The 12,022-nt window shown below is 36.8% G+C and overlaps 1 pseudogene; it reads left to right on the top strand.

Moving 5' to 3' along the window:
- Window positions 1–11,575: 11,575 nt before the first annotated feature.
- LOC136321395 (U1 spliceosomal RNA) lies at window positions 11,576–11,719 on the top strand (annotated as a pseudogene).
- The last annotated feature ends 303 nt before the right edge of the window (window positions 11,720–12,022 follow it).

Genomic DNA, 12,022 nt, shown 5'->3' with positions numbered 1-12,022 from the left:
ATTATTAAGCAACTACATTTTTCTACATAGGACAGGCACATTATCTAAATGATGAAAGTTTATATAAGTGTGTACTTTAAATAGGAATTCTAATAAGTAATATGCTTTAACTGTTTAAAGTCATTTTTATTTCAAATGGCTTAATGATTTTACCTCTAAAATAAAAACACAAATCTCCAAGTAACAGATAAGCCCTCTGTACAAGTTATAGCTTTATCTTATGTAGTATGAAGAAACACAACAACAACCAAAAAGGGTATGCTTGACTTTTATGATCATTGAAACCCACAAGTAAGAAAAAAACTAATTGTTCGTACTGAAGCTTAGAGCTAGATGATGTGAAAACCTTAGAGCAGATGCTAGAGGTTTGAAAAATAAAATCAGATGTCTGGATAGATAATTTATTCTGAGAAAAATGTAATAGCTGTCAGAAAGCCTTTATAGCTCAGAATCAACAGCTGAGATATATAATATCTTTATTTCAACTATTACATAAGTTAAGCATTGATAATGGACATAAAAAATGAAAGGACTGAACACTGAAGTTGCCAGCTTGAGCATGGACTCATCAGCTTGAGCACGGGGTCACTGGATTGAGCATGGGATCATAGACATGACCCTGTGGTCGCTGGCTGGAGCCCAAAGGTCACTGGTTTAAAGCCCAAGGTCACTTACTTGAACCCAAGGTCTCTGGTTTGAACAAAGGGTCACTTGCTCTGCTGTAGCCCGGCCCCCGCTCCTCCCCCCATCAAGTCACATATGAGAAAGCAATCAATGAACAACTAAGGAGCTACAACAAAGAATTGATGCTTCTCATCTTTCTCCCTTCCTGTCAGCTGTCCCTATCTCTCCCTCTCTCTGACTCTCTCTCTCTGTCTCTGTCAAAAACAAACAAAAATATGAACATACTGGAAGTTATCATAGGTAACAGAGATAATTCAAAAATAAACAATGAAAACAATTAGTTAAAAGTAGGAGCTATGGTTAATAATACAGTCCTTTAAGTGTTTCTTTTAATATTTACTCTAACATTTTCCATCAGTTGTTTAAAAAAAGAAACAACTTAGGAGACATTACCTAAAAAAAAGTACTTTTTTATGTATAATATTAAAAGGCATGATTAAGTAAGCTAACTATTGTAACCCCCCCAATTTTTTTTTTTAATAAATCAAGATGTGGCCATGAACTGAAACTGACAAGCTCAGGGAAAACCTACACAATGGCCTTGAGAACTCTGGGGACTAAGGTAAACACAGGGTGGTCTAAATCAAACCTTTCTAACTAACTATAATTTATGTTGGGCAGTCATGTCCTAGGGAAGAACTTTCTCTAAACAGAGGTCAATGTTTGATTTTACACAAGCCTGTCTGTTGTCTTTTGCATCTATGATAATGCCCTTGATAACATGCCATTGAAATGTAAGGGTCATCTTCCTTCTCCATCTGGCCAGACATCCCACAGGAGCAGAAGCCAATATACCCCTCATTGTTATTGTTATGTGAATTGTTCCTGCCTATGTAAAATGTTTCAACAACATATACATTTTCACTTTTATCCAGTCAGTGATTTCTTCTCTTTGCTTTCTCCTGCCTCCCTAATCTATCACCAATCAATTTCATGTGACCCCTTACATCTTTCCCTTTGATGCTAATGTATAAAATAAGTGGTGGAACCACCATTTGCCGGAGCATTTTCTCAATTCATTGAGACTTGACTTCCCAGCAATTGTTGACAGTTTGGGTCATAAAAACTCATAAAAATTCTCATAGGTTTGGAAGTTATTGTTTTATGTTGGCACTAGCTAAGTAAATTAATGCTAGTTTCTATTTCTAACCATGGTAGATACACATCATTTAATTCATTTCAATTATTTGTATCTGATATCACTATTTAACTGATGGCAAGCTACAAGAACTATAGGGAGTAACAAAAGGAACCAATTTATAACTTTTGCCAAGATATGTTAGGTATTAAGGAAATCTTTCTTATCCTATTTGTATATTCACAGCTAGTTCTGTTATTTACATGGACATTAAGTTAACCACACAATAATAATAAATTAATGTTTATTACATTTTTATATAACAACCTCTAGATCCTGGGAAGAAGGAAGGATAAGGCAATAATTTCATGAACTAGTCTCAATAAATCTATACTATCTTATATTAGGCATATGAGAAAGCACAGATTAGGTGCTCAATCAATGCTGAATGCAATTACATGTTTATCTCAGTATATATAAAATGCCCCCTACATACCATCAATTTTTTCTGTATGGCCAGTAGTCGCTGCTGCCAGACAGGTACAGGTGCAGGTTCCCATTAGATTCAGACTGATAGTAGAGAAACAGCAAAGCCAAAAACTGGTGGGCCATTCCTTTATTCTAGCCTCGCAACTGGCCGGCAAGTAAAACACACACAGGGCACAAAAACCTACTCACACATTCTCCAGTTCCACAACCAGGAGAATCTTTTCCAGTTTTTCCTAGAATCAAAGGCCCGCACTAGTCTATGTCACCTCTGGTTTCTCATTTGCCAACATGGATTCTTACTCTGAAAAACAGGCTTCTCTCTCCTTCCCTTCCATCTTGCCTTCTTCCTCCTCTCACTCTGCAAAACCATGGCTTTCTTCTTCCTCCTTCTTCCTAAAACTGTTTGGTGCAAAACCCCTCTTCCAGCACATATTAGCATAACAATGGTCCTTCCCAAGCAGGAAGATAATTAGCAGTTTCACCTGGGCAGCATCATTCACTTGGACAGTACCATTTTTAACAAAGTGAACAAACATAATCACATTTTACAAACTTACTTGCCTAACATCTGCTTCCTGAATAGTCTGTTCCTAAATCCAATAGAGCTCCCAAGTATTTAAAAGCTTTATGTAGGGAATTACCCACCTAACCTTGAACCCTCTATTACTTGGACTGGGAACTTTAGTTAAAAAGCACTGAATGTGAATGTATTCTTGGATGCAAACACCAAAAAACTGTGTAAGTGAGTGACCTTTGCACAAACATAAAGAAATGCATGTGAACAGGCTTTAAGAAATTAGCTTAAAGAGTTCCAGATTGGCCTTCCTTTGTGCTTGTTCATTAGCAAAAGAAAAAGAATATACCCTTCTCAATATTACCAAAAAGTACATTAGTCATTCTTTCCCCTTATTACTTCATCTTCCTCCCCTGTAATCTGTTACTTTTGTTCTGCTTCTGATCAATAAAAGCTAAGGGAGAAGAAGATTCAAAAGGTCTTTGTCTCTTTTGGCATCCTCTACCTCAGGGGTCTCCAAACTACGGCCCATGGGCCACATGCGGCCCCCTGAGGCCATTTATCCGGCCCCCACCACACTTCCGGAAAGGGCACCTCTTTCATTGGTGGTCAGTGAGAGGAGCATAGTTCCCATTGAAATACTGGTCAGTTTGTTGATTTAAATTTACTTATTCTTTATTTTAAATGTTATATTTGTTCCCGTTTTGTTTTTTTACTTTAAAATAAGATATGTGCAGTGTGCATAGGGATTTGTTCATAGTTTTTTTATAATCCAGTCCTCCAATGGTCTGAGGGACAGTGAACTGGCCCCCTGTGTAAAAAGTTTGGGGACCCCTGCTCTACCTCTTTCTCTTGACATCAGTTTGTGTCTTGAGCAGTTTTTTTCCACATTACACTGCTAGTTCCCAGCGAACTGGAGGACTACAGCTTTAGTTCTGTCTCTTCTTTGCTCTGAGGTTCTTTAGAAATGAGGATGTGGGGGTGCATTTCTTTTTCTTTTTTTTTTTGAATGATGTTTATGGCAGCATTGTTCACAATAGCAAAGATCTGGAAACAGCCCAAGTGTCTGTCAGTGGACGAGTGGATTAAAAAGCTGTGGTATATATATACAATGGAATACTATGGGGCCATGAAAAAGAAGGAAATATTACCTTTTGCAACAACATGGATGGACCTGGAAACTATTATGTTAAGTGAAATAAGCCAAGCAGAGAAAGAAAAATATTATATGACCTCATTCCTTTGAGGAATCCAATAAACAATGTGAACTGAGGAACAGAATTGAGACAGAGGAGGGATCAAAGGGACCAGAGGAAAAGAGGACAGAGGGAAAGGGGATGATAGAGTGCGATAAACCTGAAGGGAAGTGGGGAGGGCACCATGGGGGGCAAGGGAGATGTTGAGGGGAATATGGGGGGGATGCATTCGGGGTGACCCTAGAATCTATGTAAACACAATAAATTAAACTAAAAAAAAGATTTAGAAATGAGGATGTGGTAGAACAATGGATCAAAGCCAAGGCACTTGCCTCCAGCAGTTCTGTAAATCTTCTTCACCCTGTGATTCTCCTTGCTTTAATTCCACTAGGTTCCTTGGCCTTGTGGAGAAGTGGCCTGGCACAGTCCTGATCTTTCAATTCTGTAATTTAACCATGCTGTCAGCTTCCCAGACTCCTCCTGTGGGTAATTGAACAAACAAACAAAAAAACACATTTTGTACCTTCTACTGTCCCGTAATTTTAAATGGTTGCATCTACAGAGTAGCTCAAAATATGTGATTTTTTTCTTTCTTCTTTTTATTACTTTTCTTTCTTGTTTGCTTTTTTCTTTTCTTTTTTCTTTTTCTTTTTCTTTTATTTTCTTTTGTAATTTTACTATCTCATTCTCTTCTCTTAGAACATATAGCTTAGTGGAACTCCATTTTTTTTCTACACTTATGCATATGAAGAATGTGGCATATCCCTATCTTTATCATTGAATTACCATTTAATGATTCAAATTCCAAGTGTATGAGTTTCTTTCTGTGTGTTTGTGTGGCAGTTAAGTGAGAAAAATCTATGGGTAGAAGGAAAATAACCTCTAAAATGTGTCTCTATCTCCAGGAGATGTGTATTGTTTGAAAAATTCAGCTCACCACAATCACTACTATGATTTTGATAAAACTTCATGGATTAGAATCACTAATTAGAAGCAATAGTAGAATTATGATGGAAAAGTTTTGAATTTCCAGGAGGGAGAGTTCATGCTCAACCTCACATTGTCCATAGCCACATTGTGACAGCTTTCTGAATGACACACAAATCACTTTCTGTCATGTGTGTCATTGTTCTTCACTGAAATTTGACTTCTGTTGACCCTTTCCAGTCTGTCTATTTGTATGTAAATCTAACTGTAAAAATAGAACATTTGACTAGGTGTGCATTCAAGTGTTTCAAGTACACTGACAATTAAGAAGGCTTTGTCTGCTCATAACAGATGGAAATTCTGGGCAAGGTAAGATGAATGTTACCTGATTCACAAATTGGCAATTCAAATTTTAGCCAAAAAAGAAATAGAAAAAACCTAAAAGGCATCATCACAAATATACTAGACTCTGGGAACCTTTTTTCTCTTCATCAAAAAAAAAATTTAAAAATAAATAAATAAATAAATAAACAGAAGATTTAGTTAAGGCCTGAATCAGAATCTAAAAATATTCTTATGTCAATAAAACCTATTTATAATTGTTGCACATAGACGGATAAATTGAAAAGCATCTGTTCATACTAGATGGTAAGCTCCTTTGGGGTAAGGACATTTTATTTAATTAATAGTTCATGTCAAATATTTAAGGAGTTTTGTAGTAGGCACTTTTCTAAGACTGAACACTTTCATCTGGATGTTGAAGTCTAATTGCTTGAGAAACACAATTATGCCAGTCAGTTTAAAGCCTTTTCTTAACCACCATGTAAGTATGCACAGTGTTGTGTGGGGTACAATGACAGACACCGATTCTATGTTGAGATTGAGGAGTCAAGTCCTCCTGGAGAAGGACTCAACTGAAAGAGATCTGAAGGATAGTAGAAGATAGGTGAGTGAAGTATGCAAGGGGGAGAGATGAAGTGCAATTCAGGTCATTGTAACAGCAGAAGGAATATCAAATTTGGCATAGTAAAGGTAGAAGCCAGAGTGAGCCTGAGAGGGAACATAGAAGGGAGGGTTTTGTTCCTCATTCTGAAGCATAAGGAAGCTCAGAATGATTTTTTTTTTACAGGAAGTGGTATGCTCATATTTGAATTTTATCAGTACTCCATTTGCAGCAGTATCGATAATTCATAGGAGTGGAAAGACATAAAGAAGAGGTACGAGTTATATTTTATTATATATTTATATGGTTTGCATATTGTGTCCCATCTAGTTTTTAAATCAGCCTAGATTATCTATTTTCTTATCAAAGCATTGTTACTAATAGTTTTATTAAAATAAGTCAGGATACTTGGTACTTGGTACATCTAGCACCAATATGGTATTATCTAGAAAAATGTGAGACCCATGAGTAGTAAAGAGCTTCACATTCATATTTGGTAAAATCTGAAAGTCAACCCATGTCTTTCTCCCCTACAGTTATGATTCAATGTAACAAACATTTTTCTTTCCAGAGCAGTACTCAGAGCGCTAACTAATAAAACTGAAAGAAAAAAATGACCCAAACTAGTGCAGGCAGTGAGGACTCATTTTCTGTTGATAGTGGTGAGAAAAACATTGGTTGACTCTTGGGGTACCAGTAAGTATTACCAGTGGCCAGTGACTTGAATGCTGTGAGTCCCACAACTCAACAAACTTTGATGGAGTCACTAGGGAATCTGTAAAGATAGTTTAGGAGTATGTAGAATATGTTTAATAGATCCAGATTAAAGTTCAGTATTTGAATGTTGGAGTATCTCAATATGTGTGAAAAATCACATAATTCAAATAAGGGTTAAAAAACTCCTGGAGAATAGGGGAGAAAACCTATCTGTCTAGTGTAGGTCACTGTGGTTATAAGTTGTGAAAAGCTAAAACAACTATGTAAAATTACTTTCATCTTTATAGTCAATGCCAAGTTTCTTCTACAAATGAAATAAAATGCAAACATACAACCAAAAGGAATAAAATTATTTCCCTTTAAAAAGAACACTTTTAAGATAACTAACTACCTTAAGATGGTTATCAGGTTCTAACATCCTTTCATTATACAGTGATACCTTGAGATATGAATTTAATTTGTTCTCTAACTGAGCTCATAAGTCAGTCAACTTGTATATCAAACTGCCGATACTGGACCCGTGTGCCAATGTGCCAACTAGCAACAGCTTCCTGAATCACAACTCGTATCTTGGAATATTGCTTGGATCTCGAACAAAATTATGACTGAGTCACAGCTCGTATCTTCAAAACTTCGTTTGTTGGTCTGTTTGTATCTCAAGGTACCACTGTATTTCTATAATCTTGTTGGAAATACTTGAAAAGAAATAAGGAACACAGAATTTGGTGTCTTACCATCCTGTTCTTGTTCAGTTTGTTATTTTTAATTCAAATTACATAGTCTCCTATTCCCAAGATACAAGACTGAAAGAAGAAAACTATGAAATAATTAATGAAAGAATATATATAGAAGTATATGTAAATACTTATGTATTGATATATGTATAATATTTATTATATTATAAATATTACATTCATTATCTATATTATTTCTACATTCCTATATATATTATATATCCACATACATATGTTTTACAGGTCTAATTTCTATCAACACAAATATTACCTAAGTCTCTCCATCACAAATAATACAATCTATATTTATTATAATAATGAGGTTCAATTCTCCAATATTTACTAAATGTATTTATATAGTAAAGGACCTTAAGTAATAGTTAATACATTAAAAAAATTAATAATGAATTTTAAATTTCTGATATTCCTTCTGAATTATGTCCCTGATTAGTAATTTGGTTTTCCTTCTGATACACATAAAGAAGACAGAGTAAATGGATGTTATTTCAGAAATATAGTGGTGGAATAAATGATATATGAGTGTTTCAGCTAGAAAAATGGGATAAGAGAGCAACTTTCTTTTGTGTCTATAGATCGGACTCCTGTCTCTCAGTAGGATTGTGACATGAAGGGTACAAATTTTTTCGAAGGTAGTGAGAGGGCACGCTGTGGCCTTCTCTCATTTTTTGCAAGGCTACAATCTCAGAGGCCATGAGGAGGGAGAAATAGGTTGAAGGCAAAACTTAAGAAAAAGTAGTTGTTCTTTTTCTGTTTCAGGTGTTCTGGGAAGATATAGACTTATCGAATGTATCCCCCACAGAGTACTTCCCATGAGAGTTGAACGATGTTTGAGCCACAGTGAGGTAGAAGGAAGGCCTGAGGGTCTCGTCAGTACCCATGTCACATGAGTGGCAGACAGACGTTCTTGTGTGCCCTGTGGAGGAATGTGTAAGATCCAACCTTTCTGTTTGGCAAGCTCACTAGGGATTTCAGGAAAGTAGGAGGGAAACTATGCTGTAACTGAAAGCTCCAGAGCAGAGCACTTGGGTCAGCCTCAGGGAATGCGTGAAGCTGGCAATAGTCATAGGTGAGATTCAGTGAGCTCTGTAAGAAAGCAGACAACAGATTGCAGCAGCCACCGATTTTACCCGCACATTGCCAAAAACAGTGTCTATCCAGCTTCTTGTTTGGAAACACTGGCCAGTATATAGTTCCCAAAACATGATTATGCAAACTTCTATATACAGACACCATCTTGGAGAGAATCCAGTTGTAAGATTTGTACCTGAAATATATTTAACTAGCATGAATGACTAGATACATAAACTGATAGTAAAAACTATTTTGACATTCTGAGCTTATCAAATTGGACTATACTATACATTATATTTGCACTGTGCTTGTGTGTCTGTGTATGCATGTTTAATACCACATTTTCCTGTAATGTAATTTGAGGAAAGGGGGTTCACGGAGAAGGTCAGGGCAATTATAAAAGAGTTAAGTAAGGAAGCTAAATGTATTTGCTCATCTGAGTACAATGTGGGTAAATTTGCAACCTTGTTATAGTTAACATTTAGAAATTCCAATTGGGATGACAAGTCTCAAACAATAACATAAAACACTAGAGTCTGCCATGCCTGCTTTTTTTAACTTCTCTGCTAATCACCCCCCAAATTAAGGGATATTTGCCCTTCCAATTTTGAATTTGGATCAAAAGAAAATCTTTCAAAGCATAATATTCTTATTCTTAGCCATAAAATCAAAGTAGGTGTCTCAGGAAACACATTATCCATTATAATTTAGACTTAGTTTTAAAAAAAAATATCTCCTAAATATTGATTACCATATGCCAATTTCCATCCTTAGTGCTTTTTGTCTCATTATTGAAAAGGGATGTGCACCGAACAGATGGGAAACCAAGGTTCCATGTGATTAGATGAATTGCCTACATTCATGTAGCTGGAAGTAAAAGACCTGGGTTTTGAATGCACAGGCCATGGCTTTCCCACCAGGCAGTACTGATGTCATCACACGCTCAAGAGCAGGAAAAGTACTTGAGACTTTTGGTAGCAGTTGAGAGGTGGTACATGGGTGAAGGCAGCAGAGAGTACCTACTTACTGTGGGAAAATGGTTTAGGAGACAGACGTGGTGAACAATGAAGCTCTGGAAAAGAGAATTGTAAAAGCAAATGTAAACTGTGCCCATTACACACATTTATTAGAACTGCTTTACAATTTAACATCCATTAGGTAGCTAGCAAGGAGATATAAAACTAAAGCCATCTCACTCTTACCAAATTATTTATATAGAGCGTTGATGTTTAGATTATTGGTGTCCAGTCACTTCAACATGATGTTAAGAATGACTGCATGTTAACAAAGATTGCTATGGTATTTCAAGAAGCTATTACTTCCTGAGAAGTATGAACTCATACTAGAGATTTTCCTCCTGGGAAAGCCAATTAGCTGCTAAGAGAAATAGCTGTTATTTAACTGTTAATTCCAAAGGATGAGTTTTTCAGTTTCTCTTGAGGCATGGATTTCTATTTCTTCACCTGTTTCTGATTGCATATATGAACTTTTATTTTTAAAAAAAATAGAATATGGATGACTCATACTTTATCAAGTGAAACACTAAAATACTTGAGAAGATAATAGATTAACATAACAATCTGCACGTAAAATGTCTTTCATTTGGAGAACATTAAAAAATCAAGAGATTAAAGATAATAAGGGGGGAAACAATGAAACTAACCAAAGGAACAACACATTCTTAAAACTTATTTATAATTCAGTAAACTGGAAAATGAGAAAAAATGGTAAAGCAACCACATGAATATAAAATAAAGCAGGCAGATAAGCTATTTATATGTGGCAAAGCTTGATGGAATCAAAATGGGAACTGACTTTTGATGTTCTAGCTGTTTAAAAATTAAATATGGTTTTAAAAATTGCTTGTCAATACGTATCACACAAGAGCTGCTTTTCTTGTTTACAGTGCTTCATTTATAAATAACCCCTTAAAATTCAATAAATATTAACATAAAGGAAAGAATTCCAAATATCTTAATTTTCTTAAGTTGTCAGATAGTAAAACTAAATGTAAATGGTTATGTATACAATTCTTTAACTAAATGAATACACTTTTATAATATTTGTATCCACCCATTTGTAGAGTCTATGAGTGCAAAACTTATGGAAGACAAGTAAGAGGATAAGAATGGGGTTCATGTTTGTAAGGCTGGTGGTTGTGATCATGCAGGTTCACATTGAATTAGGAAGACAGTAAAGGAACTGGAGCCAGAGGATGGTGGGCCATTCCATTTATTAGAGTCTCACAACAGTGGACAAGCAAGCAGAAAGGGCAAACTGCTTCTCTCTATCTATCTCTATCTCTCTCTCTCTCAGGACTCACAAGCAAAACAGGCTGGGGTAAAAAAAAAAAAAAAACCTTCTCAAGCAAACAATAGCAAGCAATGACTTCTCCCAATGGTGCAAGCAATCTGCAATTCACAGTCTGCCACTCTGGCAGCCTTACATAGACTATACACATGTGGTACTGCCCTGTGCTCATGCACCAATCAGGCAAAGTCCAAGGCGAGCAAGCCTAACACACTCGTTTGCCCAACATTTCACCCCGTTAGGGTTGCTTGCTTCACAATCTACATGACAGGTATCTTCCACGATGGTCCTTGTGCGAGGAGTGAGGTACATTATATAAACAGACTGCAGCAACAGCACAAGTTATACAATTACAATAATTACAAAGGTGCCCTTCACTATGTCTCCCTGATCACTCTGCCCAAGGTGCTAACTGGAGGCCCATCTGTATAGTCCAGGGTTGTGTCCATGGAAACCATAAAGTGTCCTTGGTGCATCTCTACAACTGGATGAAAGCTACCTTCTGGTGCAGGAGGGCCTCCACAAGAGTTGCCCCCCAATCTGGGTCTCTCATGCTGTTCAAAAGTGGCATGTCCATGTCACAAGAGAATCAATGCCCTCCTCTTGTTGCAGTCCAAGAGTCCATTACACCTCTCAATAATCAGTCCGCAATAGACAGCTCAGCTGTCTGTCCAAATCACCAAGGTAAAGGTTCATTACAGGCAACTAGGCATAGAACTCTTCATTAATGAACCACAATGCCTTCCATAAGCACTCTGTCCATTGCCTCAAGCCCCACCTAAATGCCTCAGTAAGCTTACAGGGCCTGGCAGGGTCAAACACATTCAAGGCCTGTGCTGCCTTGATAGTTTTTTATCTATTGCTACTGCTGCTTCAAAAACAAAAACAAACATACTTACCTGGCAAGGGAGATACCATGATCATGAAGGTGGTTTTCCCAGGGCGAGGCTTATCTATTGCTCTCCGGATGTGCTGACCTCTGCAATTTACCCAAATGTGGGAAACTCAACTGCATAATTTGTGGTAGTGGGGGAAGAAAAAAAGAAGAAAAAAAAAAAGGAAAAAAAAAATAAAAACAAACAAACAACCCATCTATTTTCTTATAATACCAACACCTGCTGTACATTAGAAAGTGATCAGTGGATTGTCAGTTTTACATAGAGTCTCAGGCCTTCCTGTCCATCCCTGTTAGGCAGTTCTCTCAGCTTTCCCCCTCTTCCAACTGGAACAATGGGTCTTGGGGAGGATCTTCTGCTTCCACAACTGTCTCCATCATGTAAGTTTATAACCGTGCCACCCACTTTTTCAGTTGCTGGAACTTCTGTTCCAGCTCAAGCT

The sequence above is a fragment of the Saccopteryx bilineata genome, chromosome 1, assembly GCF_036850765.1.
Source record: "Saccopteryx bilineata isolate mSacBil1 chromosome 1, mSacBil1_pri_phased_curated, whole genome shotgun sequence".
NCBI lineage: Eukaryota > Metazoa > Chordata > Mammalia > Chiroptera > Emballonuridae > Saccopteryx > Saccopteryx bilineata.
Note: the sequence above shows the minus strand (reverse complement) of the source record. Positions and strands in the feature narration are given on the sequence as shown.